We start from the raw sequence: 6,523 nt of genomic DNA, 5'->3' as shown, positions 1-6,523 counted from the left end.
CCAGGCTGGTCTCGAACTTGCATGGACCCTCTTGCCTCCCTCAGCTTCCCGAGTGCTGGGATTACAGGTGTGCACCACCACGCCCAGTTCTGGGATCAGTTTTTGTGTCAAGTACGCATTTTAGGAGTTGGACACTGAGCTGTTTCATTTCTGTTAACTGAAATTAATGTGTTTTTTCTTTATACTTAATTTTCTAGTTTTTATGGATATGTTCCAGTATTTTGCTCTGAAACTGAAACTCAGTTTAGAACTCTGCAATTGAATTGTTAGAAGTGATGAATATCTGTTTTGGATAATTTAGTTTGTGTTTAATACGTAAAAAGGAATTATTGAATGAATGAAAAAGGGAAAAGCAGACTTTACCAGAGTCTGCAATGTCTTTTTTGGTTTTGATTTTGAAAGTTGACCAGATACCTGATAAGTCCTTAGACCTGAAAGAAAAGCATAACCAGGACTGGGGATATAGCTCAGAGGCACAGTGCCTGCCTGGCAAGTGCATGGTCCTGCTTTTGATTCCCGATACCCCCCCTCAAAAAAAAAAAAAAAAGAAAAGCATAAGCAATTTTTACAGTATGTATGTGTTTTGCAGTGCTGTCCATCAAACCCAGGGCCTCACACTTGGTAGACAAGCCTAGATATCCTGTCACTCAGCTACACTCCTAACTTTCGTGTGTACGTCTTTATATAGCTTTTTTTGTAACCTTTTTTAGATATAAGGCTTTATACATACTCTTGTAACTAAAAACAGGCACGATGTCTGTTCATTATCTAAGATGTTTTTCTGGAAAGGTGCTTGCTTGGTCTTGTTCCTGTATAATATGCCAGCACACCCACGTGAAGTAGAAAGTAGAAAGCATGTTGTCAAACATGTTCAGTGTTTTTTTTTCCTTGTGGTACTCAAGATTGAACCCAGGGTCTTCCATAGGTTAGACAAGTGCTGTATCACTGAGCTACATTCCCAGCCTTTTTTAAAATTTAGAGTTAGGGTTTTGCCAGTAGCTCAGACTGGCCTTAGACTTGCAGTTGTCTTGCCACAGTCTCCCTAGTAGCTGAGATTAGAAGTGTGTTGCACCATGCAAGGCTTAGCTCCTTTTTTTTTTTTTTTTGTACTTTTTTTGGGTGAATTTGGTTCCAGCCCCCGTGTGTGTGTGTGTGTGTGTGTGTGTGTAAGTGTAATTCAGGCTGGCCTCCAACCAGGGCAATCCTCCTTCCTCAAGCCTCCTGAGTCCTGGGATTTCAGGTATGCACCACCACACCCAGCCTTTTTACTTTTTATTTGAGACACTAAATAGCTAAGTTGCCCAGGCTGGGCTCTAATTTGCAGTCTTTCTGCCTCAGTCTCTCAGAGTGCTAGGCCACCATGCCTGGCTTGTACTTTTTAAAATTTTTAGGATTTTGGCTAAATTCATCTATTTTCCATCCACTCTGAACTTGTCTTTTCACTTTCTAATGTACTACTACCTTGATCTGTGTTTTGATTTTACTTACATTGTTTATAAATCATGATACCTATAAAAATACAGCAGAATTGCACAATGTTTGAAAATATGGCTTTCTGTACTAGAAAAACTTAAAGAATAGGTGAGTTTTCTTTGCGGAAATTTTTTTATCTTTGCTGCTTTCTTAGGACCCAAGGACTATTATCTTTTTAGGTTCTTTTGAGACAGGACCTCTCCCTGTAATACAGGTTGACCTTGAATTCACTCTAGCCCAGGCTGGCTTCAAATTCACAGCAATCTTCCTGCTTCAGCCTCTCAAGTGCTGAGATTACAGGCATGCAGCACCATGCTGGGCTCATGTGCCTTGAAATATCTAACCATTTAAGGTTGTGATGGGCCAACTTGAATTCTTTTTTTGTTTTTAAGACAGAATCTTGCTGTGTAGTTCAGCCAGGCATTGAACTGAAGGCAATCCTCCTGCCTCAGCCTCCTGAGTGCTGGGATCACAGGTATGCACCAGCACACCCAGCCTGTCAATTTTTTTTTTTTTTTGCAGTACTGGGGATCGAACTCATGACCTTGTTCTTGCCAGGCAGGTGCTTATGCCATTGAGCTGTATCCCCAGCCCCAACCTGACAATTTGGATTCTGACAGAGTTATTAATCCCCTCTATAAGGTTTCTAGAGTTCCATCATTTCTTTTTTTTTTTTTTTTTTTTTTTCCCCTGTACCTGCAATCTAACTCATGACCTTGTGCTTGCCAGGCAGGTGCTGTGCCGCTGAGCTTGAGCTAAATCCCCAGCCCCTAGTTCCATCATTTCTAAATATTATAATAATAACTAAAATTTATTAAGTTATTTTATTATTTAAACTATTTGAAATTATGAATTCCATAATTGTATAGAGACACTTTAATTAATGGTTGATCTAGCTGGGCACACCTGTAATCCCAACACTTGGGAGGCTGAGGCAGGAAAATCACTGCAAGTTCATGGACAGCCTGGGCTACATAGAGAGTTCAAGGTTGGCCCTGATTGCATAATGAGAACCTGTCTCAAAAAACAAAAAAAAGAAAAAAAAAAAGGTTGATCATTCCCCCCCCCCCCCGCCGGGGAATCAAACTCACGATGTTGCGCTTGCCAGGCAGGTGCTGTGCCGCTGAGCTAAATCCCCAGCCCTGGTTATATATTTTTAAAAAGCTGTTTTAACTAAGTATATAATATTTGTTTTTGGAGCAAAGGTTTTTTTTTTTTTAGATAGAATGCACTCGATAGTAATACTGTTTGAAGTTTAAGAATGAGTATTTGTGATTTTATGAAATACCATTCTGGTAAATGTGATGATGTGTGTGACAGCCTACCACTTTTGAGTATCTTTAATTTTGAGGGTGGACTCTTGGATCTCGAAACAGGCTTGAGAACAGTGCCTGCCTGGCAAGTGTGAGGTCCTCAGTTTGATTGCTGGTACCGCCCCCCACCTCAAAAAAAACCAGGCTTTACTGGTATTATAGCTCAGCAAAAATGTAGCAGTTCAAGTTCTCTTTCTGCTCCTCCATTTGGTTGTTTGTACACCCACTGTATTTATGGAAGAAGCTAAGTGTATCCTGGGGACCAAAGCTTCCTCAAAGAATGTGGGTGGTGACATCTCATAAATTTGCAGATGGTTCTGAGGCTTTTATTTTCCTGTCTTTTTGAGACAGGGTCTCGCTATGCAGTTCAGGCTGGCTTTGATCTCACTTTTCAGTTCAGGCTGGTCTGGAACTCGCAACAACCCTCCTGCCTCAGCCAGTTTAGTGCTGGGATTACAGGCATGCTCCACTACACTCGGCAAGGCTTTTATTTTCATTTTAAAATTTTTTGTAAGGGGCTGGGGATTTAGCTCAGTGGCACAGCGCCTGCCTGGCAAGCAAGAGGTCATGAGTTCGATTCCTGGTATTGGAAAAAAAATGAAAAAAAAAGAAAAGAAAAAATAGAAAATAAAATTTTTTGTAGTAGTGAGAATCAAACCCATGGTCTTGTGTGTGCAAGACAAACACTGCCACTGAGCTCTCTTCAACCTGTGAGGATTTTAGATTTTTCTTAGTTGTTTGGTTCACTTTTTTTGTGTTTTTGAGACAGGGTCTCACTAATGCAGTTCAGGCTGGCCTTGAGCTCACTTTGTAGCCCAGGCTGGTCTTAAACTCAATGATCCTCCTGCCTCAGCCTCCCAAGTGCTAGGATTGTAGGCGTGCACCGCCACACCTGGCCTTGTTTGGTTCATTTTGATACCAAAATTTATATATATGTTACTGAGTTGTCATTATAGTTTTTTTATTTTTTATTTTTTTTTGAGACGAGGTCTCACTCTGTAGTTCAGGCTGGCCTTGAACTAACTTTGTAGCCTAGGCTGGTCTTGAACTAACAGCGATCCTCCTGCCTCAGCCTCCTGAGTGCTGGGATTACAGGTATGTGCCACCATGCCTGGCTCATTATACATTGTTGAATTGAGAAAATTAGATTTGGTGGTATTTAAGACTATGTTTTTTATCATTTATTTCCTCTGCAAAGTAAAGATATATAATTTTACTGACATTACCATTGGTTTGTACCTTGTTATTAAGTACTGTGTTCTTTCATGTGTGTGTGTGTGTATGTGTGTATATGTATGTATTTTGAGATAGGATCTTGCTATGTAGCCCAGGCTATGTGGCAGTCCTGCCTCAGCTTCCCAAGTGTTCTCATGTTTAATATACAGCTATTTGTAGAATTTGTCTGGTCTTATGTATTTTATTTTTATTTATTTTATTTTTTTTTTGTCTTATGTATTTTAGTAATTGCATGAGCAGATCTTCAACAGGAAAGATCTTAGTAGTAAATTTTTATTAATTTTTTTAATAACTAAAAATGTTTTTAGTTTTAAGATAACAGCAGTACTAAAAAAGAAAGATTTCACTTTCATGCACACAGTGTATTGTTTGAATGTTTAAATGATAGTTAACATATGTGCTTGCTAAGTGCTTTACATATCTGAACTCATTTAAGTTTTACAATCCTGTAATCTGTTTTTACAATCCTGTATCTGTTTTTTTTTTTTTCTTTTGAGACAGGGTCTCGCTGTGCAGTTCATGCTGGTCTTGAGCTCACTTTGTAGCCCAGGTTGGTCTCGAACTTGCAACAATCCTCCTGTCTCAGCCTCCCAAGTGCTGGGATTACAGGTGTGTGCCACCATGCCTGGCTGTATCTGTTGAAGTAGGTTCTAGTATAGCCATTTGCAGACAAAGAAATTTAGGTGTAGCTGGGTATGGTGGCACATGCCTCTAATCCCAGCACTCGGGAGGCTGAGACAGGAGGATCTTTGTGAGTTTGAGACCGTCCTGTACTACAAAATAAACTCAAGGCCAGCCTGAACTGCATAGTGAGACCCTGTCTCAAAAAGAAAAGAAAAAAAAGGAAGAAAGAAAGAAAGAAAGAAAGAAAGAAAGAAAGAAAGAAAAAAAGAAAGAAAGAAAGAAAGAAAAAGAAAGGAAGGAAACAGTTGTGGAGAAGTATGGCAGTTAGCCAGAGTTGGATGGCTAATGAGTGGCAGAGCTGAGATTTCAGCCCATGGAGTCATGTTCTAGGGTTTGTGTTTTTACCCCAGCCTAGCTCTGGGATCTTGCTGCTTTTTGTGTTATTGTTTGTTTTATCACTTAATGATGTGTGACATTTTCCTATGTAACTCTGCCTCCCTAACAACTGCAGTGTCTTAGGATATGGATGTACCATAATTTAAGCCTTTATTTATTTATTTATTTATTTTTGGTACTGGGAATTGAACTCAGTACCTTGCATTTGTCAGGCAGGCGCTGTGCCACTGAACTATCTCCCAGAACCAATTTAGGCCTTTCAAACTTAATCTTTTTTAAATATTGCCAATCCCTTGTTAATGGTTTCCAATTTTATTTGAAAAGTCAAGCGTTTTGAATTGTAATAGTGAGGAAACATTTTTATATACTAAGTAGTGCATATTAGCTGTTCAAGTATTTTGATATTATTCCTTTTGAGTTGTATAGTAAAATCTGTGCTTAGTCCACAAATTGTTGTGTATGAGTTACATTATTTTTTATTTTTCTTTAGCTCTGAAAAATAAGTGTATTGGGGTAAAATCAATATCTGTTTGTATTTTGTTTACTTTTGGTATGGACTGGAATTCTGATGTCACTGTAGTAAGTCATCATAATACTAATTTGAATTCTGAATACTAACTGGCTTTACATTGCTAATGGCTATGTATTCATGTCTCTATTATTTATTTATTTATTTTTGGCAGGGTTTCACTTATGTAGTTCCGGCTTGCCTTGAACAGAGATCCTCCTGCCTGCCTCAGCTGCCTGAGCGCTGGGATTACAGGCCCAGCTCATTGGTGGTATCTTTGAGGTAATATTCCCGATGATGAGTTACCATGCTAATACTGAAACACCAGGTAGGGCAGAATTGCCCTGGTTTGGGTGCCAGTGAATTTAACAAAAGTTCTCACATGGAGACTTGAGGGACAAAACAACACAAATAAATAAATAGGGCAGGGCTTGGTGGTGCACACCTATATTCCAGTACTTGGGAGGATGAGGCAAGAGGATGGCTGAGAATTCAGTGCCAGCTTGGGCTACACACTGAGCTCAAGGCCAGCCTGAATACATAATGAGACCTTGTCTCCAAAAATAAGTAAATAAATAAAAGCAAAAAAGTAAGTAATGTGCCTGGCAATTCTTTATGTTTATTCCAGGGAAGAATAATTGGGTTTTAAGCACATTTTCTATTTTCAGTGTTGGTGTATCAAACCTTGCCACTGAGCCATATCCCCAGACCAAACTTGGGACCTTGTGCTTGCCAGGCAGGCGCTTTTTTCTACCATATTTTATTCTTGTTTCAAATGTGCCAACTGAAGACTTTAAAGTGTTGTTTGTCTCAAAATTTTTCTTCATTGATGCTCATTTCTCAGTTGTGAGGAAGTGTCTTTTTTTTTTTTTTTTTTTTTTGGAGACAGAGTTTCACTATGCAGTTGAGGCTGGCCTTGAGCTCACAGCGATCCTCCTGCCTCAGCCTCCCCAGTGCTGAGATTACAGGTGTG

The 6,523-nt window shown here is 39.4% G+C and overlaps 1 protein-coding gene across 6 annotated transcripts in view; it reads left to right on the top strand.

Moving 5' to 3' along the window:
• Gapvd1 (GTPase activating protein and VPS9 domains 1) overlaps positions 1-6,523 on the top strand; it is a 99,103-nt gene that overhangs the window by 6,924 nt on the left and 85,656 nt on the right. For 5 of the 6 annotated variants that reach the window (XM_013513176.1, XM_005382465.2, XM_013513178.1 and 2 more), the window contains exon 2: positions 5,726-5,832. The exons of the other annotated variant lie outside the window; for it this stretch is intronic. The gene's annotated coding sequence lies outside the window, so the exon portion shown is untranslated. The remainder of the gene's footprint in view (positions 1-5,725; positions 5,833-6,523) is intronic. 6 annotated transcript variants of the gene reach the window in all.

Source organism: Chinchilla lanigera, unplaced genomic scaffold, assembly GCF_000276665.1.
Source record: "Chinchilla lanigera isolate Chin_1 unplaced genomic scaffold, ChiLan1.0 scaffold00018, whole genome shotgun sequence".
Lineage (NCBI taxonomy): Eukaryota > Metazoa > Chordata > Mammalia > Rodentia > Chinchillidae > Chinchilla > Chinchilla lanigera.
This window is presented reverse-complemented; position numbering and strand designations above follow the sequence as displayed.